Source organism: Talpa occidentalis, unplaced genomic scaffold (assembly GCF_014898055.3).
Source record: "Talpa occidentalis isolate TD23 unplaced genomic scaffold, MPIMG_talOcc4v2.1 talOcc4.12, whole genome shotgun sequence".
Lineage (NCBI taxonomy): Eukaryota > Metazoa > Chordata > Mammalia > Eulipotyphla > Talpidae > Talpa > Talpa occidentalis.
Genome location: NW_023601212.1, coordinates 44,281,082 through 44,306,594, shown reverse-complemented (window position 1 = coordinate 44,306,594; position 25,513 = coordinate 44,281,082). Strand labels below are relative to the sequence as shown.

At 45.5% G+C, this 25,513-nt stretch overlaps 1 long non-coding RNA gene across 1 annotated transcript; it reads left to right on the top strand.

The window, feature by feature from the left end:
• Positions 1-13,169: 13,169 nt before the first annotated feature.
• Positions 13,170-14,570, top strand: LOC129145490 (uncharacterized). The gene is made up of 3 exons (XR_008551117.1): positions 13,170-13,355; positions 13,641-13,871; positions 14,081-14,570. It is a non-coding gene; the product is annotated as an uncharacterized LOC129145490 (long non-coding RNA).
• Positions 14,571-25,513: the final 10,943 nt, after the last annotated feature.

Here is a 25,513-nt window from a genome sequence, read left to right as displayed (position 1 = left end):
TAGTTGAAATTTCAAATTTTTAATAAAAATATCAATTACAGAAATAAATGACTGTGACACTTGGTTCAAGGGAAACTCAGATTGAGTTTACTTGAGGCTTAATGGAGCCAGTTAAGGAATGTTAATGATGTTAATATTTGTTGTTGTTGTTGATAGAGGCATGCTTTATTTATTTATTTGTTTGTTTGTTTTGTTTATACATGCACTGGGTACAGTCAGAAGCGCGGGAGGGTGAGAGAATTCACCAGAGCCAGAGCGGGGAGCAGAGCAGGCAGAAGGACCGAAGTACACTGCTGAGGGGAGCAGCGGGCGGCAGGAGAGGTCTGCGCACCATGTGGGACCCTCCTCTGGTGGCCGGGGAGCAGCCGGGGATCGAACCAGCGCTGTAGAGGCCGCGGGCAGCTTCGCAATCCAGCGCTCAACCACTGTGCCACCGGGGAGGCCCAGTATTTGTTGTTAATGGAAGTATGAGTTAGTGCTTCTCCATTGTGTTCTATAGGCAACAATTTAGAGGAGAACTTTTTGTAATGTTTGCTGAGTATTCACATTCAATCCAGTCCTACCAGTTTCTGGGGAAATGTTTTTAAAATATGTGTCCCCAACATTTCTCGTGAAGAGGGGCTTTAAATCTTAATCACCAATGGTTTAGATAAAGAGTAGCTGTATCACATTTAGAATACTCTTTTATTTTTGAAACTGCATAGTAAGAGAAGCTTACTATGGGGAGCTATTGACCTTGGATCCACCTAGAATCAGATTTCCATTTAGCAAAGGATTAAAATTTCACACTTCATAAGGAAATAAATGATAAACTGGGGATATTTGCACTTTGGAAGACTAGGCCAGTAAGAATTGTAATAACAATTTTCATGTATTGGAAAGGTTTTCATTTAGAAACAGAGGTAGAATAATATCATGGAGTCAATACTACAGTATTATTTGCGGAAGAGTTTGGATTCAGAGACTGGAAGAACATCTTTCAAAGGGATGTCTCATTTTGGCAGGAATTTTAAATACAGTGTCTACTGTTTGCTGCTTGTTAAATAACTTTAGTGCTTTATTTTAGCTTTTTGTTTCTACTAGTCACTTATTGATAGATAATCCAGGATCTCTATGCTAATACTTAGAACAGCAGCAACAACCCTTAACTTCTAATTACTAAATAATTTAGAATTGTTTGTCTTAAAGAAACAAACTGTGACCTTCTCAATTTACCCTGGAAAACTTAAAACAGTCACTAAATACAAAGATCATTTCCTATAAGAAAAATACAGTGATTTTTTTTATTAATGAAAGCACAAATTATTTTAACTTGTTAATAAAAAGGATATGAAATTGTTATATTTTCAATTAGCATAGTTTCATAATGCTAAAATATGAGCTGTTTAATATATATATTTTTGTATAGTCTTAAAACTTTCCCAAAATCTCAGTGAAATCATATATACATATATATATGCGAAATCATATACATACATATATATATATACATGAAATTACTCCTCCAGACCTCTGTCTGAAGTATTTACTAAACAGTTATCCTTGCTAAATAAAGTTGTCAGAGAAACAACATGGTTTGATATAAAGAAGGAATCCAAGTACTCCTTGAAAGAGGAATCTTAGAGTGGTATTGTCATTCATGGCCAATTTACCAACTTTCATTTCCCAAAAAACATGCCTTATATTAAGGTATTGAAAAATGCCTTAATATTTGAAGATTTTTCCTTCAACTGAACATCTTGTAGTGCACTTTGTATATTCATGTTATGGACAAAGAATTTGCCATGAATGACACTGGGAATTAGATAATGTTGATCATTGTAAAGTTCTTCTGCCTGAAGTAGTGACCACTGCAAACCTGCTTCTGGTATATATGCCTTGACTTTCCCACCTAGTAACTTTCTACCCTTAGAAATTACGGAATCCATTTCCACTGCAGCAATGAAACTTCTCTACAAATGTCTCATTTTTAAAGCTACTGGTGCTTCCAGCAATAACGCATTTCTCAATACCGTAATATAAGGCATGTTTTCTGGGAAATGAAAGTTGGTAAATTGGCCATGAATGACAAAACCATTCTAAGATTCCTCTTTCAAGGAGTACTTGGATTCCTTCTTTATATCAAACCATGTTGTTTCTCTGCAACTTGACTCTACTTAGCAAGGATAACTGTTTAGTAAATATTTCAGTTACCGAATTGAGAAAACCATTAGAAACATATTCAAAAGCTTAGAATAACACCTCAATCTTGAGATGCAGTGATATACCCATATTAAAATTATAGAGTTATAAAACATTATGTTATATTCTCTTTCTTGTGCCCTTAAAATTATTCTCTGGTTATCCGACGTTTACTGACATAAATTAGCAAAGTTTTAGAAAGTTTGGCATGTACTTCTTTGGCATGTACCCTGGGCTTAATTTTCAACTACCTCTTTATTATTTAGAAGTGGGTAGTAACATGACTGGTTATAAAATGGAGAAAATGAGGAGGGCAAAGACAAAGCATTGTACAAATTACTTCCTCTTGCTGGTGACAGTGTCCTCTGCGCGCAAGGATGTGCGCGCAGAGGACAAGCTCTTTTTTGGTTTGTGGGTACAAGGTGTGACAAATCCTCTGAATTTCCCTATAAATAGCTATCCTAATTCTGGTTTCTCTTTATGTACATGTTACAGTCTTCACATAATTATTCTGAAACAACTAGGAATTTATTTGATATTAAACTTTATCAATCTCTAAGATAAAACTGAATATGCTTTTTAATTTTGAGATACTGCTATTCTTTGATATTGAAAGTTTGGCAGTTTTTCTTACATAGACATACTCTCAAGTTCCCCCTTGTACTTTGGGTCAAAATTCTAGACATTTTGGAGACTCCACAGGGTTATTCTTCTTTGTTAACATATTAATTTTTCTCTCTTTTTAAAAATATTTATTTATGCATACAAGAGCTGGGTACAGGCCAGAGATGTGGGGGGTGAGAGGATTCACCAGAGAAAGAGCAGGGAATAGAACAGGCAGACTGACTGAAATACACTGCTGAGGGGAGCAGGAGAGGTCTGCTTCGCCATGTGGTTTCTCCCTGGCCGGCTGGGTATCGAACTTGTGCTGCAGAGGCTGCGGATTGTTTCATAGTGTGGCGCTTAACCCCTTGTGCCACCAAGGAGGCCATCATATGAATTTTTCTAAATGCAATTTATTTCATCCCACAGTTCTTGAATGTAGCAATAGAGCCTTTAAAGTCTTCATATGAAGGAGATAATTTAACTACCTGTTTTGTCACCAGTCAAATGGCATTCCAGGATTTTCACTATCTTCACATCAAATTAAGTATGATTGCTGTAATCAGTTGAGAAGTGCCCCCTAGAAACTCACTTGGACCTGGCAATTCAGAGTGTGGCATTATTTTGGAATAATAATCTTTACAGATATAATTAAGGTGAGGATAGAGATTAGATCATACCTGATTAGAATGGGCACCAAATCCAATGACAGTGGACACATACTCCACGTGAAAATGGAGGCAAGGGTTAGAGTTTTGCTCCTTCAAGCCAAGAAGTAACAGGAGTGGCCAGAAATTGGAAGAGGTGGGCCTCCCCTGTGGCGCAGCGGTTGAGCACTGGGTTGAGAAGCTGCCTGCAGCCTCTGCAGCACCGGCTTGATCCCCGGCTGCTCCCCGGGCCACCGGAGGAGGGTCCCACATGGCGCGCAGACCTCTCCTGCCGCCCGCTGCTCCCCTCAGCAGTGTACTTCGGTCCTTCTGCCTGCTCTGCTCCCCGCTCTGGCTCTGGTGAATTCTCTCACCCTCCCGCGCTTCTGACTGTACCCAGTGCTTGTATAAATAAATAAATAAATAAATCTTTAAAAAAAAAAAAAAAAACAACTGGAAGAGGTGAGGAAAGACTCCCCTAGAGTCTTTGAAGAGTGTGACTCTGCCAATACCTTAGTCTTCTGGCCTCTAGAATTGTGAGAATAAATTTCTGTGTTTTTAACATTTTACCATGACTGTGGTAATTTGTTACTGAAGCCCTAAGAAACTATTACAAAATTGCAAATTAAGATTCTCTGTCTAGTTATGTGCACTATTCTGATTCCATATATTTCTTCTGTACAAATCAAAATTCTTAGCTGCAAGGAAAAACAAACAAACAAACAAACCCAAATCACTTCTTTCTAACTGCAAAAGCAGAAATTTATGGAATATGTGGACCACACCCAGAGAATCCTTGTGAAAGCTTGGGGGAAAAGTTGAGAAAATGATTAGAAAGGAGATAAGTGATTTGGCAGTCAGAAGGAGGCTACAACAGGCCCCCAGATCCTGCCTGGCAGCCCAGCACTACTGCAGTTACAGGACAACAGACTGAAGAACAGTCCCTTGTCATTAGCTCTGGATCCTGCATGACACCACTGACCTGCCACCCCTGCTTCCAGGTCTCTGGAAACTGGATGCTTCTACCATTGCCATAATGAAGACTCTTCTGCCTTCTTCTTTTTATAAATATTTAGTTATTTATTTATCTTTTTATGTTTAATATATTTTATTTTATATAATTCTTACATCATTTTTCATTTTTGCACAATGTATGCATTTTCATTTTGGTTATATTTCCCATGCAATTCCACTCCACTTATTTTGTATGAAATTCCTTTCTAAAGGGAATGGAGGCATCAGACTCCCAGACTTCAAACTATACTACAAAGCCATAATCATCAAAACTGCATGGTATTGGAACAAGAACAGACATACAGACCAATGGAATCGAATAGAAAATCCAGAAATAAACCCACAGATTTATGATCAACTAATCTTTGACAAAGGAGCAAAGAATATGCATTGGAGCAAAGAAAGTTTGTTCAATAAATGGTGCTGGGAAAACTGGGTCGCTACATGCAAAAGAATGAAGCTTGACCACCACCTCACACAATACACAAAAATCAACTCAAAATGGATTAAAGAACTAGACATAAGACCTGAAACCATAAAATATATAGAAGGAAATATAGGCGAAACACTACGTGATTTGCACATCAAAGACATCTTTACAGACACATCACCCAAAGCAGTGATAGTGAAGGCAAAGATAAACAGCTGGGACTACATCAAATTAAAGAGCTTTTGCACAGCAAAAGAGACAATAACAAAAACAAAGAGAAACCCCACCAACTGGGAGAACATTTTTGCACACAACACTAATGATAAAGGACTGATCACAAAAATCTGCAAAGAGCTGATGAGACTCAACAACAACAAAGAAAATAATCCAGTCAAAAAATGGGCAGAAGAGCTAAAAAGAAACTTCTCTGAAGAGGAAATGCAAATGGCCAACAGGCATATGAAAAAATGTTCAACATCACTTGTCATCAGGGAAATGCAAATCAAAACTACCATGAGATACCATCTTACACCAGTGAGAATGGCACATATTAAAAAAACTAGCAACAACAAATGTTGGCGAGGGTGTGGAGAAAAAGGAACTCTTCTGCACTGTTGGTGGGAGTGCAAACTGGTCCAACCACTGTGGAAAACTGTATGGAGATTTCTGGACCTACTAAACATAGAGCTTCCATATGATCCAGCAATTCCACTCCTAGGTATTTACCCAAAGGACACAGAAACATCAATTCCAAAGAACACCTGTACCCCTATGTTTATAGCAGCACTGTTTACAATAGCTAAGCTTTGGAAACAACCCAAATGCCCAAAAATAGATGACTGGATCAAGAAGATGTGGTACATATATACCATGGAATATTACTCAGCATTCAAAAAAGATAAACACATGCAACTTGCAGCAACATGGATGGCGCTGGAAGGGATCATGCTCAGCGAAATAAGCCAAAAAGAAAAAGAAAAATACCGGATGGTCTCACTCATAGCAGGAATCTAGAAAACTTAAATAAGGGACCAGGAAAATGAATAACTATAAGAAAGTGAAAATCAAAATCAACAAAAACTATCAACCAGAGACACTTTTAGGGGGGTGGGGGTGGGAGGGGAGGGATTGGGGTCAGAATGGGGGGGCTGCAATTGTATGGGGAATATAACAATAAAATTTATTAAAAAAAAAAAAAAGAAATTCCTTTCTAAGTAAATATATAAAATGCTTTCCTACATTTTATTTCCTGCCTAAAACCTTGACTGATAAAACATTTAAAAATAATCTCGCCAGGGCCTCCCTGGTGGCACAAGGGGTAAAGTCTCAGCTCTATCAAGCTATCAACAGCCACTGCTGCATGAGTTTGATCCCTGGCCAGGTTGCTAACCCGCAAGGCACAGCAGAGCTCTCCTGTCTCATGCACTGCTCCCCTCAGCAGTGTATTTTAGTGGATCCACCTGTTCTGCTCCCCACTCTGTCTCTGGTGAATCCTCTCACCTCCTGCACCACTGGCCTACACCCCAGTTCTTGTACGTATACATAAATAAAAATAGATGTTTAAAAAAAATAAAAATAAAAATAAAAATAATCTCACTAGACAAATTCGTCTGTCTCCTTAAAATGAACTAAAGGGTCTCCCTGGTGGTGCAGGTGGTTGAGCGCAGCGCTATGAAGCTGTCTGCAGCTTCTGCAGTGCCAGTTCGATCCCCACCGGCATCGGAGCAAACCACATGGCAAGCAGACCTCTCCTGTCTTGCCTGCTGCTCCCCTCAGCAGTGTATTTTGGTTCGTCTGCCTGTTCTCTTAGCTACTCTGTCTCTGGTGAATCCTCTCACCCTCCCACGTGGCCTGCACCCTGGTTTTTGTGTAAATAAAATAAATCTTAAAAAAAAAAAAAAGAACTATAGAATCTAAAACGTGTAGGTAGCTCAATTTAAAGATGGACACAACTTAGCAAGGTGGGCAGCCAGAGATCCTTTCCCAGAAGAATTTGGTTTGGGTGCAACTATGATTTCCTTACAGATGCAAGACACAGAAGATATGTACAACAGCACAAATCTGCAGTTTCGCTCAAGCAATTAGTTGGGAAATCATCCTCTTTATGACTTTCAACTCCAACTCCCTAAAACTAATGCATTCATTCGTAACCCTCCTGCTATTACACCTTGATTTAAGATCTGGACAATGAGAATCTAATATGTAGTGATAAGATTGTTTTAAATTTCCAAAGCATATGGAAATTAGAAATGGAAAAACTATATTCATTGCTCTAGTTTTCTAGTTAGATTTCATTGCATCCATAATAAAATGCTCTACTAAAAACAAGAGAAAATTTATTTCTCAGAGATGACTGGCTTTTCCTTAGTGATGAAGAAAAACATTGTGATGACTTAGCTTATACTTATTTTCTGTTCATTCTGGTTAATTTTTATGGAGGTGGTAATTACTCACTGATTTCCAAAATATCATTCCAGTAATCAGTTCATATTTTATAATTATTATCAATTTTTAATTTTTACTAAATTCTTCAACAATAAATGGTGGCAAAATAGCATTTGGAGCCATAAAAATATACCCTTTAATGAAATTAAAACTCTGACTTGCCAGAATATTATACATGATGACATGTTTGAAGGAAATCCATTTTACTAGGAATAAATCAACACTGTTTGGGAATAAATCTGTTTCATATTCCAAATGCAGTTGTTTACAATATTGCACCTAAGGGTGAAAAACAAATGAAGTAAATGAATTTGTATATGCATTCCATGATTTTCCAGCAGTGTTATAATTAAGACTATAAAACACTGCCTTTAGCAAATAGCTATTGTGGTAATACTTTGATATAGCCTTCTGCTCGGCAGCCACATTTTGTTTGTCTTGATTTCCTTAGACAATGATTGCAACTGTCTGCTGAGAGAAGGCAAAATGTAATTTTTATATAGAATTGTTTATAAGATAGACAAATGTTATCAGGATTAGATTACTCTGATTAGCTTCTGAAAAATAGAGCCACTTTATGAATTCAGAAATAAAGTTTCCTATAGACCACTGAAAAAACATTCCTGTGTTTTGAGTGATTGTCACAGGTCAGTATCTCAGAATATCATCAGCTATTTACACAATTGCACACATTCTAGGATAGTTGGACGCAAATACATTGTCAATATCTGTCAATTCTTTATACCTTATTTCTGATGTAATTGTATTTACTTCATTATTATTTTTAAAAAATTACACCATATCTTATTTCAACATTGACACCTGACATCTAACCCTTCATGTGAAAGTGGGAGCCAACTATCAAAAGTCAAACAATGGATTCCTTACCAATTCCTCCTTCCCTGTTCTCTGCTCCTTCTCAGTCTCTTACACTGGCTCTGCTTTCTGACAATTACTTGAAGTTCTCAGAGCTCATTCCATGCTCTTCTGTTCCTCTTCATTCACACTTGTACTTTGGGCAATTTTATCTAGGTCTACGAATATAATGACCATTTCAATCCTTATGATTACCTCCCACCATCACTCCTACACTCTAGTCTACTCTTCATACAGTTTAAACATACTTATAAGGTCATTAAACTCAAATCCCTCATATGACTTCCATAGCAAATAGACCTCTCAAAGACATACGAACTCTTGCATGACAGACCAATGCCTGAAACATCTCATATATAACAAATTTCTCACTCACTTAGTTGTGAGTTTGGAGGGTATCATATCAGGGTGTCATAATATGGTCTCCTTACCTGGACTTCCAACGCAGAAAAGACAGCCCCCCCATGTCCCCATGGCAGCTTGGGCAACTTCTATTCCCCCTCATGCCAGGCCCAATCCACACCACTGAAATCAGCACTACGTCCAAAAGCCATTGGATGGTAAGATTCGGCCAGAGCCTCAGCTGGGTAAACAGGTTGCTGGCTACTGACCTGGCTCATCCTTCTTGCCAGGTAGGATACCCTGGAACATCCTTTGCTGCAGGCTCCTGTCTGCCATGGGCACAGTGGGGCAGTGTAGCAACTCTCCCCAGGGAGGTCTTCAGAGGAGGACTCACTTCTCCCTGCTACCTTTGGAGGGGAGGCTCTTATTGTTTGGGTCTCAGGTTCATGCTGATGTGAAGGGGCCCATCCAGGGGAAGTATCCTGCACATACCTCACCCAGGTCCACAGCACCTGCTGTGGGCAAGTCATCGTCCCTCCAGTGTGCCTATCCTGGGAGGATAGATCTGGCTGAAGTCACCCACACTCTCTCTGGCCTCATCCTTCATGACCCTGTGTGTGCCAGAATCAGGTGCTAGGACCACAGAGTGTGTGTGCTGAGTCACAGAGGCATCTGGGATCCCTCCTTGTTCAATAACCAGCTGACCATGACCTCTGGGAGTTTCTGCTGGGACTGGTTTCTGGTTGGGATGATTAGGTTCAAGGGGAGGGCTCTACTCCAAGAGTGAGTGATGCCCAGGCGGTAACTTTTGTCGCTGTCCTTGTTCAGGTTCTCACCAGCAGTCTCTCCCTTATTTGATCTATCCCTCTAACTCTGATTTTCACTCTCTCTCTCTGTCTATCCTCAGCTCTTTGTCTTTCCCTATCCCCTCTGCCACTCTGTATCTACTATCTTGAGCTGTCTCCCCCTGTGTTTCTCTCTGATCCCCAAGCAGCTAGGCATGCACAGCTACCCTCAGCTTCTCAGAAAGGCGCCAGGAGCTGCAGATTCCTGGAGAGCACAGGTTAGAGATGCCAGGGGACTTTTGGCTGGTGGGACAGAGTGCCAGAGATGAGGGGGCAAGTGGGACGGTGTGGTTGAGTGGGAAGAGATGTGCACTAAGTTAGCCAGTAAGGGCAGAGAGAGTGAGGGGTTGGTTGTAGGAATATGAATGGGGAGAAGAGCCCTACTTGCCTCCAGGTTGCTGGAGGTGTGAAGGAAATGATCTGGAATGCCAAAGCCATTAAGAGGGTGCACTGCCTGGGGACTGGGAGGATGCCCCTGAATTTGGCCATGAAGAGTCATAAAAGTCTATATTGTTGGAACCTCTGTCTCAACACATGGCATATTGACATCATAAAGCTCAGAAGTGGAACAGAACGCCTGGTAGAAGGTTGGGACAGCTATGTGCTGTGTCTGTGCATGCCGCAGCCCGGAGGCAGCACTGGGGCTGTTGGACTAGATCTGTTCAGGTGAAGCCTTTGTGTGGTTGGCCTGGAGATTTTGGACTCTGTACAACATCTTCCCATAATACAGGATCACTTTTAGTATTAACCTAAGGAACTTGCCATATGCTCAGGCCCAAATTATTTATCTGCTGCAATCTACCATTTCTCAAGGTTTACCTCATGATAAATGAGCTAAAATCAAGCAATCTGTTCTTTGACAATGATCACGCACGTTCTAATAATGATATATAACCTCACAGACAATAATCTACTCGATGACATTGCAGAGTTTGACATCCTATCACATGTCTCTCTCCTTGGCAATATAATCTTGCAAAATACACATTCTTGTATAGACATGAGTTCATGAAATGAACCATTGTACATGCTGATATACTTTCTTGATTATGTAGAGTGCAATGATATAAACTTGATGTGGCAGCTATTGGTCATCCAGTGTATTCCTAAAATTCACAGAGATCTCAAATTTACTTATACAATGTGTAATAATTCTATTGTGTTGTTGGGCAGATCCTTAAGTTACCACTTTGTTCCATCCATAAGTACTGCTCTGCAGAATTAGGAACACAGATGGCAGGCTGGTGAGGTGAACAGGGCCTGAGGAATGGGGCAGTGGGTGAATTATCTGGTGGATATCCACTAGGGAGGTGATCTTTTGTGCAAGTCAATAGTGAGAAGGAGGCCAGTGCTATGAAGAGACTGGACGCCAAAGGAGTGGACAACTTGAGTTAAGTCGACACAAAATTTATTAACATTAATGTATACAATGAAAACAAGGAATCTGAAAGGAAGTGAAATGAAACCTAAACTTAAATCAACTATAATCAAAGAATTTGAACAAGAGAAAAGACTAGGGCTTGTGGTGGAGGAAGGTCAAAGTTCAAAGAGGGCATGTGGCTGGGAAAAGAGGTTTGGGAAAACTAGGGCTGAATTGTCAGCTGCCCCCAGAGGTGGACAGGCAAGGCAGGGGAAAGGGTCAGTGCCCTTGGAGTGGTGATGTCAGGTGACTAGGTTCTGGTAAGCCTGCAGGATCACACAGGGTCTTGCTGCCCTGGAGGGCATTTCTTAGCTTACTACCTTCTGTTGAAGCTGCGAGTTGTTGCCCAGGGCTGAGTTCCTACTGCAGGGGTGAATGAACTCAGCATCCTAGGCCTAAGGTGCTGCATCCTCGCCAATGAATAATACCCTCTGCTGCTGGACTCACAGTTCAGAATCATCTGAGAATTCTGCTAGATCCTCCTCAGGTATTTCCTCCTCCAGCTCAGATGCTGTGAACACCCAGCACTGGCGAACCCTAGGGATATCCCGGCCTTGGACCTTCTACCACAGGAGAAGATTAGGAAGGCTGACACCGGGATGAGAGTCTGAGCTAGGCGGTCAAGGATTCGGCGCAGAAATGACAGACAGACACACTTCAAGAGTGAAGATCTGAATGTAATGTGCTCAAAATCATCATACACTTTTATACCTTTTTTAAACAATGGATGATTTCATACAAGTTAATTTTTTCTCAGCATGAGATGTTTAGTCATACAAAAGACATTTACTTTATCATTCAGGTACATGTGATCGATGTACCCTGGCATGGAACGGTAAACAATCGCAAGGTTCTGATTACAGGAATCTATTTCTACACAATTATTTTCGATTATACAGAACAGCATTTCTTAGGTTCGTTTTTCTTGTTTCTTTCCCAATACCACTAATATTCAGAAAGTATTAATATTTAACTACTGTTACATTTTACTTTCAGTGATCATGAACAATGTTTTTTCTATGTAAGCATTTAATTTTTGTGGTTTTGACTCATGTGAGAAGCATTATGAATATTCCGAGACTACTTTTACCCCACACTATTTTCTTCATCATGCGTTTCCTGAAACTGATTTTACACATATATAGAAAAAGTAAAGTAGGTAAGAAAATAGTATAATTATCGACTGGTTGCAATGTTACTTCTTATGCAGGAACAATGACCAACTGGTTAATAGTTAAACCGCTTTGTTGGTGAATCCATCAGGCAGCAGCCATGTTCTCAGCCAAAAGAAGGGGTTTTTTACTGCGGGCTTAATGCCTGGATTAGGCTTACAGGCCTTTAGCCATTTGTCTGATTTGAACGCCAAAGATTATTATAATGAAGCCCCTCGGGGACTGCGCCTGTCTTAGGTCGTCAGGAGTCGCAGACATGCGGCTAGCCAGTGCCTTCTCTAGTCTGCCCCCGATCTAACCCATCATTGACTGTCCAGTCCAGCGCACAGGGGAAGGGGGTCTAATTCACTCTGATGTACTATGTGTCTGAGCGAAAGCCTCCCTCTTTCCAGTAAGGTAACTGGCGTTCAGTGGCAGGGGCTGCCGCAGCCAAACTGGTGTGATTTGCTCTGGAGTGGATGCCCAACTCTGGGGTCTAATCCCAAGAAGAAACCAATCCCATTTCAACAGAGTATGGTCAGCAGGTACTTGAGCAAGGAGAGAGCCTGGATACCTCATTGATCCAGCACATGTGCCCTGCCTGTGGGCCTGGAACTTGATTCTGGCCCATACGCGGTCAAGAAGGTTGTAGCCTTAGGACAGTGGGGTGAATTGAGACATTTTCTATTGCCCCAGGAGGACAAGCACACAGAAGGAAGATGACTTGCCCACAGCAGAGGCAGTAGATCTGGGTTGGTGTTTGAGGTGACCTCCTCTGGAAGGGGCTATTCAGGCCAACATTAGCCTGAGTCCCAAAGGACAACAGCCTCCCCTACAAGAAACACCAGGGAGGCATGGGCCCAGCCCTGTGCACCTCCTTAGGAGAGGCGCTACACTACCCTATTGGGCCAATGGGAAAAAGGGGCCTGGAGGCAAAGGAAGCTCCAAGGTCTTGTCCTTGGCAGGAGAACAACCAGCTGGTTCAGCAGCCGGAAACCTGCATCCCCTCCTGAGGCCCTGGCTACATGGAGCCATCCAAGGGCTTTGAGCAGTCGTGCTGGTGTCCGTGGTGTGGATGGACAGGCACAGAAAATGACCCAAGCAGCCAAAGGGGGAGGGGCTTCTCTGAAGGAGTCCCAGGTCAGGGAATCCCAGGGTATGACATCACTTTCCTGAGATGACACAGCACAATACTCAGAACCCAGTATCCCGGTAGCCAGGTTCTAAACACAAATCAACCCAGTTCATTTTCAGGGAGAACCAGGATCATCAAAGATGTTTTGCTGCATGCCGAGGTCTCCCGACCACAAGAAAAGGCGCAGGAACCTCTTTCAGACACTGGTGCAAGGCATCAGGAGACTACTCAGACTTGGCAGGCCAGGAGCCAGCGTTGCCCCAGCGGTAAGGAGGGGTTCACTGGCAGAGGACATACCAGGTCACCACTCTAATGCTCCCTAGCCCCCCTAGGACTCTGTGTGTGCTTGTGTGAGTGTGTAAGGGTGTGTGAGTGTGTGTGCTTGGGTTCCTATGTGAGTGATATCATGTATGTGCTCCTGGAGAAGGTTATGTTCCTCCCAGGTTGTGCGTCATGGTAACTCCCAGTGCTATGGGACCCAAAAGCCTCAATCACCCCCTGTTGTGCCAGCTACATGCCACCCTGCAGGTGTTTCTGTTTTCTCCTTGGAGGTACCCTCGAACCTGGAAGATGAAGAGTCCGAGGAAGAGGATTTCCCCTACTCGCCTCCCAGCCCATTGAGCACGATTCGTTGCAGGCCTAAAACCTGCGCTAACACCGGGCACAAGTTTCAGTGTATGGATCTTGTACACAAGTGCAGGGCAAAAGACCTGAAGGCAATGGAGGAATTTCCTGAGGTTGAGTGGCCCATGGTTGTGCCGAGACTCCTCTAGGAGGTGGAGGTCCATATCTCCCCTGGAAGGTGGCCACATGGGAAGGGTTTGGTCTAAGAGCACTCTAAAGTAGGACATCAAGCTGCTGGAATTAGGGAGCAAATGCCTGAGGGTTATTATCCAGGCCTGGTCTTTGTTCAGGGCTCTGGCATGTGGTCTGTTGGCAAAGGCATGGGGCAGTGTGGCTTGTGGCTGATGGCTTCTCCATTGATCTCCAGCTCCTTCTCCACCACTAAAGCTGGGCACCACTGCATCTCACTGGACAGGACAAGAGTCCTGCCAAGTATCCAATTCATCACAAGCAGACTTCACATGCCGAGACGGGACACCAGGATCATCTCTCTCCTATGATCATCCACAAAATACCCAGCATTTTGCAGGTCGCCAAGGAGACTCTGAGATCACTGTATCCCTGCACGGTGAGATTGCCACTAGCCAGCATCCTGCCAGATGTCCTGTGGCCATTGAGCTTATACCACCACTGCTGGGAGAGTCAGGCCCAGTCCCAAATCTTCCAGGACAAGTGGATAGTGTTGAGCTTAGCCCACACCTGAAGGGTGAGCCAAGCTCCAGCCGAACCCCAGAAGAGGATGATGGCGGAGATGGGATGCTCACTTAGCCCCCCGGTGGGAGAAGGTCCAAGGCTGGAATGTCCCTAGGGTTCGCCAGTGCTGGGTGGTCACAGCATCTGAGCTGGAGGAGGAAATACCTGAGCAGGATCTAGAAGAATTCTCAGATGATTCTGAACTGTGAGGCCAGCTGCAGAGGGTATTATTCATTGGCGAGGATGCAGCACCTTAGGCTGAGGGTGATGAGTTCATTCACCCCTGCAGTAGGAACTCAGCCCTGGGCAACAACTCGCAGCTTCAACAGAAGGTAGTAAGCTAAGAAATGCCCTCATGGGCAGCAAGACCCTGTGTGATCCTGCCGGCTGAACATAACCTAGTCAAATGATATCAGCACTCAAAGGGAACTGACCCTTTTCCCTGCCTAGCCTGTCCACATCTGGAGGTAGCTGACAATTCAGCCCTAGTTTTCCCAAGCTTCTTTTCCCAGCCACATGCCCTCTTTGAACTTTGACCTCTCCTCCACCACAAGCCCTGTAATTTTCTCTTGTTCGAAATCTTTGCTATAGTAGATTTAAATTTAGGTTTCGTTTCACTTCCTTTCAGATTCATTGTTTTCATTGTATATATTAATGTTAATAAATTTGTGTTGACTTAACTCAAGTTGTGCACTCCTTTGGCGTCCAGTCTCTTCACAACAGTGGCCTCCTTCTCACTATTGACTTGCAGAAAAGATCACCTCCCGAGTGGATATCCACCAGATAATTCACCCACTGCCCAGGTCCTCAGGCCTTGTTCACCTCACCAGCCTGCCATCTGTGTTCCTACTGCAGAGCAGTACTTAGGAATGGAACCTAGTGTTGACTTTAGGATCTGCCCAACTACACAATAGATTTAGTACACATTGGATAAGTAAATTTGAGATCTCTGTGAATTTTAGGAATACACTGGATGAGCAATAGCTGCCACATCAACTTTATATCATTGCACTCTGTATAATCTAGAAAGTATATCTGCATGTACAATGGTCCATTTCATGAACTCATGTCTATACAGAATGCGTATTTTGCAAGATTATATTACCAAGGAGAGAGACATGTGATAGGATGTCAAACTCTGCAATTTCATCAATTATTTATTGTCTGTGAGGTTATATATCATTAGAACTTGTGTGATTATTGTCAAAGAAGAGATTGCTTGATTTATCTTATGCATCATGATGTAAACCTTGGAAATGGTAGATTGCAGCAGATAGTTAAGTAATTATGGCCTGCACAATGGCAACTTCCTTAGGTTAATACTCAAAAGCCATGGCACATCTGCACCACAGATCTGGTGCAGAGTCCAAAATCTTCAGGCCCAACCACACAGAGGCTCCTCCTAAACTGATCTAGTTCAGCCGCCCTCAGGACTGCCTCTGGGCTGCAGAATGCATAGCCACAGCACACAGCAATCCGGGAGCTCCCATCAGGCATTCTGTTCAGCTTCTGGCCTTACCATATCTGGACACCATGTGTTGAGACAGAGGATCCATGAGTACAAACTTTGATGACTCTTCCTGACCCAATTCAGGGGGCTACTCCCAGTGCCCAGGCGGTGCACCCTCTTGATGGGTTCTGGCACTCCAGTTCATTTCCCTCAGCCCTCCACCACCCTGGAGACAGGCTGGACTACTCTCCTCAATTCCGGATTCAACAACAAACACCACCCATCTGCTGCATCACTCTCTCTGCCCTTACTGGGTAACCTAGTGCACATGTCTTTCCACTCAACCACACTCTCCCTCCAGCCTGCTCCTCTCCCACACTCCACACCACCAGCCAAGCATCGATGGCATCTCTGACCTGTTTTCACCATGACTCTGCAGGTCCCACGACCTGTGTGAGCAGATGAGGGATGCTGAGCATGCATAGCCCTGCAAGGGATCAGAGAGAGGAACACAGGGGGAGACCTCAGGGCAAGAGGGGTACATACAGAGAGGCAGAGGGAGACAGGTGCAGAAAGAGAGGGAGACAGTGAATCAGAGTTAGACAGCAAAAGGCAGAGAAGGTTGGTGAGGACTGAGTACAGGGAAGGTTTGAAAATGGCCGACATGTTGTCATTTGCTCTGGAGTGATGCCCTACTCTGGGGTCTAATCCCAATAAGAAACCAATCCCAGTTGCACAGAGTATGGTCAGCAGGTACTTGAGCAAGGAGGGAGCCTGGACACAGAAGTGGTCCAGCACACGTGCCCTGTCTGTGGGCCTGTAACTTGATTCTGGCCCATATGGGGTCAAGAAGGTCGTGGCCTTAGGACAGTGGGGTCAGTTGAGACATTTTCTATTCCCCCAGGAGGACAAGCACACAGAAGGAAGATGACTTGCCCACAGCAGAGGCAGTAGATCTGGGTTGGTGTGTTGAGGTGACCTCCTCTGGAATGGGCCTATCCAGGCCAACATTAGCTCGAGTCCCAAAGGACAACAGCCTCCCGTACAAGAAACAGCAGGGAGGCGTTGGCCCAGCCCTGTGCACCTCCTTAGGAGAGGTGCTACACTGCCTTATTGTGCCAATGGGAAAAAGGGGCCTGGAGGCAAAGGAAGCTCCAAGGTCTTGTCCTTGGCAGGAGAACAACCAGCCGGTTCAGCAGCCAGAAACCTGCATCCCCTCCTGAGGCCCTGGATACATGGAGCCATCCAAGGGCTTTGGGAGGTTGTGCTCGGGTCCCTGGTGTGGATGGACAGGCACAGGAAGGGACCTAAGCAGCCAAAGGGGGGAGGGATTCTCTGAAGGAGTCCCAGGTAAGGGAATCACAGGTTGTGACATCACTTTCCTGATTGACACAGCATAAAACTCAGAACCTAGTGCCCCGATAGCCATGTTCTAAACACAAATTGACCCAGTTCACTTTCAGGGAGAACCAGGAGCGGCAAAGATGTTTTGCTGCATGCCAAGGTCTCCCGACAAAAGGAAAAGGCCCAGGAACCTCTTTCAGACACTGGTGCAAGGCATCAGGAGACTACTCAGATTTGGCAGGCCAGGAGCCAGCGTTGTCCCAGCGGTAAGCAGGGTTCACTGGGAGAGGACATACCAGGTCACCACTCTAATGCTCCCTGGCCCCCCTAGGACTCTTTGTGTGTTTGTGTGAGTGTGTGAGAGTGTGTGAGTGTGTGTGCTCGGGATCCTATGTGAGTGACATCATGTATGTGCTCCTGGAGAAGGGTATGTTCCTCCCAGGTTGTGGGTCATGGTAACTCCCAGTGCTATGGTACCCAAAAGCCACAATCGCCCCCTCTTGTCCCACTTACATGCCGCCCTGCAGGTGTTTCTGTTTTCTCCTTGGAGGTACCCTGGAACCTGGAAGATGAAGAGTCCGAGGAAGAGGATTTCCCCTACTCGCCTCCCAGCCCACCTAGCAGGATCCGTTGCAGGCCCAAAACCTGCGCTAAAACCAGGCGAAAGTATCAGTGTATGCTGGTTGTACACAAGTGCAGGGCAAAAGACCTGAAGCCAATGGAGGAATTTCCTGAGGGTGAGTGGCCCATGGTCGTGCCGAGACTCCTCTCGGAGGTGGAGGTCCATATCTCCCCTGGGAGGTGGCCACGCAGGAATCGTTTGGTCTAGGAGCAGTCTAAACTAGGACATCTAGCTGCCGGACTTAGGGGGCAAATGCCTGAGGATTACTATCCCGGACTGGACTTTGTTCAGGGCTCTGGCATGTAGTCTGTTGGCAAAGGCTCCTTCTCAACCACTAAACCTGGAAAATCAAGAGTCTGAGGAAGAGGATTTCCCTTACTCGCCTCCCAGCCCACAGAGCAGGATCCGTTGCAAACCTAAAACCTGTGCTAACACCAGGCACAAGTTTCAGTGTATGGATCTTGTGCACAAGTGTAGGGCAGCGGGTGAATTTTCCTGTGGATATCCACTAGGGAAGTGATCTTTTCTGCAAGTCAATAGTGAGAAGGAGGCCAGTGCTGTAAACAGACTGGACGGCAAAGAAGTGAATAACTTGAGTTAAGTCAACACAAAATTTATTATCATTAACATAAACAATGAAAACAAGGAATCTGAAAGGAAGTGAAATGAAACCTAAACTTAAATCAACTATAATCAAAGAATTTGAACAAGAGAAAAGTCCAGGGCTTGTGGTAGAGGAGAGGTCAAAGTTCAAAGAGGGCATGTGGCTGGGATAAGAGGTTTGGGAAAACCAGTGCTGAATTGTCAGCTATAGGTGGACAGGCTAAGCAGGGGAAAGGGTCAGTGCCCTTGGAGGGGTGACCAGGTTCTGGTCAGGCTGCAGGATCACACAGGGTCTTGCTCTCCAAGAGGGCATTTCTCAGCTTACTACCTTCCGTTGAAGCTGCGAGTTGTTGCCCAGGGCTGAGTTCCTACTGCAGGGGTGAATGAACTCTGCACCCTAACGTGCTGCAACCTCACAATGAATAATACCCTCTGCTGCTGGCCTCACAGTTCTATATCATCTGAGAATTCTGCTAGATCCTCCTCATGTATTTCCTCCTCCAGCTCAGATGCTGTGACCACACAGCACTGGCGAACCCTAGGGACATCCCGGCCTTGGAACTTCTCCCACAGGGGGGCTACTTTGAGCATCCCATCTCCGCCATCATCCCCTGCTGGGGTTGGGCTGGAGCTTGGCTCACCCTTCAGGTGTGGGCTTAGCTCAACACCATCAACTTGTCCTGGAAGATTTGGGAATGGGCCTGACTCTCCCAGCAGTGGTGGTAGAAGACAATGGCCAGAGGACATCTGGCAGGATGCTGGCTAGTGGCAATCTCACCGTGCAGTGATACAGTGATCTCAGAGTCTCTTTGGCTACCTGCAAAATGCTGGGTATTTTATGGATGATCATAGGCGAGTGATGATCCTAGTGTGCATCTAGGCATGTGAAGTCTGCTTGTGATGAATTGGATACTTGGCATGACTCTTGTCCTGTCCAGTGAGATGCAGTGGTGCCCAGCTTTAGTGGTGGAGAAGGAGCTGGAGATCAATGGAGAAGCCATCAGCCACAAGCCATACTGCCCCATGCCTTTGCCAACAGACCACATGCCAGAGCCCTGAACAAAGACCAGTCCGGGATAGTAACTCTCAGGCATTTGCCCCCTAAGTCCAGCAGCTTGATGTCCTAGTTTAGACTGCTCCTAGACCAAACCCTTCTGGCTGACCACCTCCCAGGGGAGATATGGACCTCCACCTCCTAGAGGAGTGTCGGTATGACCATGGGCCACTCACCCTCAGGAAATTCCTCCATTGGCTTCAGGTCTTTTGCCCTGCACTTGTGTATAAGCTCTATACACTGAAACTTGCGACAGGTGTTAGCGCTGGTTTTGGGCCTGCAACTGATCATGCTCTGTGTTTGGGAGGCAAGTAGGGGAAATCCTCTTCCTAGGACTCTTCATCTACCAGGTTCCAGGGTACCTCCAAGGAGAAAATAGAAACACCTGCAGGGTGGCATGTAACTGTGACAAGATGGGTCGATTGTGACTTTTTTTCCCATGGCACTGGGAGTTACCATGACCCACAACCTGGGAGGAACATACCCTTTCCCAGGAGCACATACATGATGTCACTCACATAGGAACCCGTGCACACACACTCACACACACTCACACACTCACACAAGCACACACAGAGTCCTAGGGGCGCCAGGGAGCATTAGAGTGGTGACCTGGTATGTCCTCTCCCAGGGACCCCCTGCTTACCGCTGGGGCAATGCTGGCTCCTGGCCTGCCAAGTCTGAACAGACTCCTGATGCCTTTCAGCAGCGTCTGAAAGAGGTTCCTGTGCCTTTTCCTGGGGTCTGGAGACCTCGGCATGCAGCAAAACATCTTTGCTGCTCCTGGTTCTCCCTGAAAGTGAACTGGGATGATTTGTCTGTAGAACCTGGCTACCGGGATACCTTGATCTGGGTTTTGTGCTGTGTCATCTCAGGGAATTGATGTCACACCCTGGGATTCTCTTACCTGTGACTCCTTCAGAGAAGCCCCTCACATTTTGGCTGCTTGGGTCACTACCTGTGCCTTTCCATCCACACCAGGGACACCAGCACGACCTCCCACAGCCCTTCTCCTGCCAAGGACAAGACCTTGGAGCTTCCTTTGCCTCCAGGCCCCTTTTTCCCATTGGCCCAATAGGGCAGTGTAGCGCCTCTCCTAAGGAGGTGCACAGGGCTGGGCTCATGCTTCCCTGGTGTTTCTTGTAGGGGAGGCTGTTGTCCTTGGGACTGGGGCTAACATTGGCCTGAATAGGCCCATTCCAGATGAGGTCACCTCAACACACCAACTCAGATCTACTGCCTCTGCTGTGGGCAAGTCATCTTCCTTCTGTGTGCTTGTCCTCCTGGGGGAGTAGAAAATGTCTCAATTCACCCCACTGTCCTAAGGCTACAACTTTGTTGACGCCGAATGGGCCAGAATCAAGTTCCAGGCCCACAGACTGGGCACATGTGCTGGATCAATGAGGTATCCAGGCTCCCTCCTTGCTCAAGTACCTGCTGACCATACTCTGTGGAACTGGGATTGGTTTCTTATTGGGATTAGACCCCAGAGTTGGGCATCCACTCCAGAGCAAATCATATCAGGTTGGCCATTTTCAAACCTTCCCTGTACTCAGTCCTCACCAACCTTCTCTTCCTTTTGCTGTCTAACTCTGATTCACTGTCTCCCTCTCTTTCTGCACCTGTCTCCCTCTGCCTCTCTGTATGTACCCCTCTTGCCCTGAGGTCTCCCCCTGTGTTCCTCTCTCTGATCCCTTGCAGGGTTAGGCATGCTCAGCATCCCTCATCTGCTCAAATAGGCCCTGGGACCTGCAGAGTCATGGTGAAAACAGGTCAGAGATGAAATCGATGCTTGGCTGGTGGGGTGGAGTGTGATTGAGGAGCAGGCTGGAGGGAGAGTATGGTTGAGTGGAAAGACATGTGCACTAGGTTACCCAGTAAGGGCAGAGAGAGTGATGCAGCAGATGGGTGGTGTTTCTTATTGAATCCTAAATTGGGGAGAGTAGCCCAGCTTGTTTCCAGGGTGGTGGAGGGCTCAGGGAAATGATCTGGAGTGCCAGAAACCATCAAGAGGGTGCACCACCTGGGCACTGGGAATAGCCCCCTGAATTGGGTCAGGAAGAGTCATCAAAGGTTGTATTCACGGATCCTCTGTCTCAACATATGGTGTCAAGATATGGTAAGGCCCAGAAGCTGAACAGAATGCCTGATGGGAGCTCCAGGATTGCTGTGTGCTGTGGCTATGCATTCTTCTGCCCAGTGGCAGTCCTGAGGGCTGCGGAACTAGATCAGTTCAGGAGGAGCCTCTGTGTGGTTGGGCCTGAAGATTTTGGACTCTGCACCAGATCTGCCCATAATGCGCCATCACTTTTGAGTATTAACCTAAGGAATTTGCCATTGTGCAGGCCCAAATTAGTTGATTATCTGTGGCAATCTACCATTTCCCAAGGTTTACCTCATGATATATAAGCTAAATCAAGCAATCTGTTCTTTGACAATGATCACACACGTTCTAATGATTTATAACTTCATGGACAATAATCTATTTGATGAAATTGCAGAGCTTGACATCCTATCACATGTCTCTCTCCTTGGTAATCTAATCTTGCAAAATACACATTCTTGTATAGACATGAGTTCTTGAAATGGACCATTATACATGCTGATATACTTTCATGATATAAAGTTGATGTGGCAGCTATTGCTCATCCATTGTATTCCTAAAATTCACAGAGATCTCAAATTTACTTACAATGTGTACTAATTGTATTGTGTAGTTGGGCAGATCCTAAAGTCACCACTTGGTTCCATCCCTAAGTACTGCTCTGCAGAATTAGGAACACAGATGGCAGACTGGTGAGGTGAACACGGCCTGAGGACTTGGGCAGTGGGTGAATTATCTGGTGGATATCCACTAGGGAGGTGATCTTTTGTGCAAGTCAATAGTGAGAAGGAGGCCACTGCTGTGAAGAGACTGGACGCCAAAGGAGTGGACAACCTGAGTTAACACAAAATTTATTAACATTAATATATACAATGAAAACAAGGAATCTGAAAGGAAGTGAAATGAAACCTAAACTTAAATCAACTATAATCAAAGAATTTGAACAAGAGAACAGCCCAGGGCTTGTTGAGGAGGACAGGTCAAAGTTCAAAGAGGGCATGTGGCTGCGAAAAGAGGTTTGGGAAAACTAGTTTTGAATTGTCAGCTGTCCCCAGAGGTGGACAGGCTAGGCAGGGGAAAGGGTCAGTTCCCTTTGAGGGCTGATATCAGGTGACTCGGTTCTGGTCATCCTGCAGGATCACACAGCGTCTTGCTGCCCAAGAGGGCATTTCTTAGCTTACTACCTTCCGTTGAAGCTGCGAGTTGTTGCCCAGGGCTGAGTTCCTACTGCAGGGGTGAATGAACATTCCCACAGGTGAAGATGACTTGCTCAAGCAGAGTCAGTCAATCTGGGTGTGGTATTTGCAGGTGACCTAACCTGGGTGGGCTCCACTATGTCAGCTTTCACCTGAGTCCCATGTGAGGGCAGCCTCCCCTCCAAGGGCAGCAGCCAGAGTGGGCCCAACCCCATGGACCTCCATAGGAAAAAGTGCTAGAAGACCCCACTGGGCCCATGGGAGACAGGAGCCTGGAGGCAAAGGAAGCTACAGGGACTTGCTCTGACAGTACAACCACCAGCCTGGTCAGCAGCCAGGAAACTGAGGCCCTGGCTGCATGTAGGCTTTGGGAGGTCGTGCTGGGGTCAGTGGTGTGGACTGGTGCTGCCATGGAGGGGCACAGGAATCTCACAGAAGCCTGGGGAAGAGGCTTGTCTGAGAAGGAAGTCCAGGGATGGAGACCTCTGGGGGTGATATCACTTCCCTGAGGTGACACCGCACACAACTCATATCCCTGGTCAACTGGCAGCCAGGGTGTCAACATACAAGTTTCAGTTTCTGACACCTGTGCGTATGTGCAAGGTGAATTATCTGACCCCATGGAGGAACCTCCGATGGAAAGTGGCCCATGGCATGCCAAGGCTCCACTGGGAGGTGGATTTACCTATCCCACCTGGGAGGAGACCCAACGGGCTGAGTTTGGACTAAGAGCAGTCTGAACTAGCACCTCATGCTGCTGGACTGGACTTAGGGGGGGATATCTTGATGACCACTAACCCAGGCTGGTCTTAGCTCGGGGCTCTGGCATGTGGTCTGTTGGCCAAGGCATGGGGCAGTCTGGCGTATGACTGATGGCTTCTCCTGTTGAATCTCTAGCTCCTTCTCAATGAGTACAGCTGTCTTTCCTTGCAACTCCTCAGGCAGGCAAGAAGTGCATCCAAGTAGCTGATCCTACACAAGCAGATTCCACATGTGCAGAAGGGACTCAAGGATCATCTCCCATCTATGCTGTTCCAGAGGAACAGTCAGATAATACCCAGGATCGTGAAGGTTCTCGTGGGGACTCTGAGCCCACTGTACTCCTGCAGGGTCAGCTTGCCACTCACCAGGATCCCACAGGATGTCCCTTAGGCACTGAGCAAATACCACCCATTCTGTGGGAGTCAGGCCTAAACAGGAAACCTACAGTACAACCTGATGAGATGAGCTCACACCCTCCCTGCTAGAGGAGTCTGGCCCAGACCACGATCTTCCAGGACAACCTGATGGTGCTGAGCCAAGTCCACACCTGCAGGAGGAGCCAGGCCCCACAAGGCCCCCAAAGGGGATGCTGGCTGTGCTGTGTTCACACTAATACCCTTCAGGGAGAAGGCTCTCTAGGTCCAGATGCCCTAAGGGATCCCAGTGCTGGTTGTTCACACCCCCGAGCTAGGGAAGACAGTAGAAGAGCAGGATCCAGTAGAATTCCTAGAGGATTCTGAGCTGATACAGCTGCTAGAGTGGTAGCCACACACTGACCAGGATGCAATGCCCCATGCTGAGGGGACTGAGATCAAACCACCTCTGTAGAAAGAACCCAGCCCTGGACAACACCCACAGGTTAAACTGACAGTACTAAGCTAAGAAATGCCTTGCCTGGGCAACCAGACCCTCTGGGGACCCTGCAACACAACCAGAGGTTGCTCACCAGACACCACTGCGCAAGGGACACAGACCCTGGCCACAGTCCATTCTTTCCACCACTGGGGACAGCTGAGGACTCTATACCAGTGCCTAAAAACCTTTCTTCGTCTACCTCCCCAGCGACATGAGCTCATTAACTTCAACATTGCTTCCACCCCAAGCATTGGGTCCAACTCTTCTAGTTCAAAATCTGTGATTGAGTGATTTTAAGTTTAGTGTTCGTTTCACTTCCTCTCAGATATCTTTGTTCATTGTGTAAATAAATGTTAATAAAATTCCTTTGACTCACCCATGTGGTCCACTCCTTTGGTGTCCAGGCCCTTCACAACACTGACCTCCTTTGTACTATCCACTTGTAGAAAAGATCACCTCCCTGATGAAAATCCAACAAATAATTCACTCACTGCATAGTGCCTGAGCCCCTAATCCCTGCACCTACCTGCTGTCTCTGTTCCTAATACTGCCCGGTGCTTCCTAGTTAAGCAGCGAAGAAAGTGGTGACTTTAGGATTTGCCCAAGTACACAATAGAGATAGTACACATTGTATAAGTAAATGTAGGATCTATTTGTATTTTAGGAATACACTGGATTGTTGTAAATGAGCAATAGCTGTCAAATAAGGCTTGTATCATTACACTCTGTAGAATCAAGAAAGTATATCAGCGTACACAATGGTCCATTTCGCAAACTCATGTCTATACAAGAATGTGTATTCTGCAGGATTATACTACTAAGAAGAGAGTAATGGGACAGGATGTCAACCTCTGCAATTTCATTGAGCGGATTATTGTCTGTGACATTATGTATCATTATGAGAACGTGTGAGATCATTGTGGAAATAAAGATTACTTGATTTAGCTTATGTGACATCACTTTCCTGAGATGACATGGCAAGGAACTCAGAACACGGAATCCCGGTAGCCAGGTTCCAAACACAAATCGACCCAGTTCACTTTCAGGGAGAAACAGTTGCAGCAAAGATGTTTTGCTGCATGCCGAGGTCAACAGACCCCAGAAAAAGGCCCAGGAA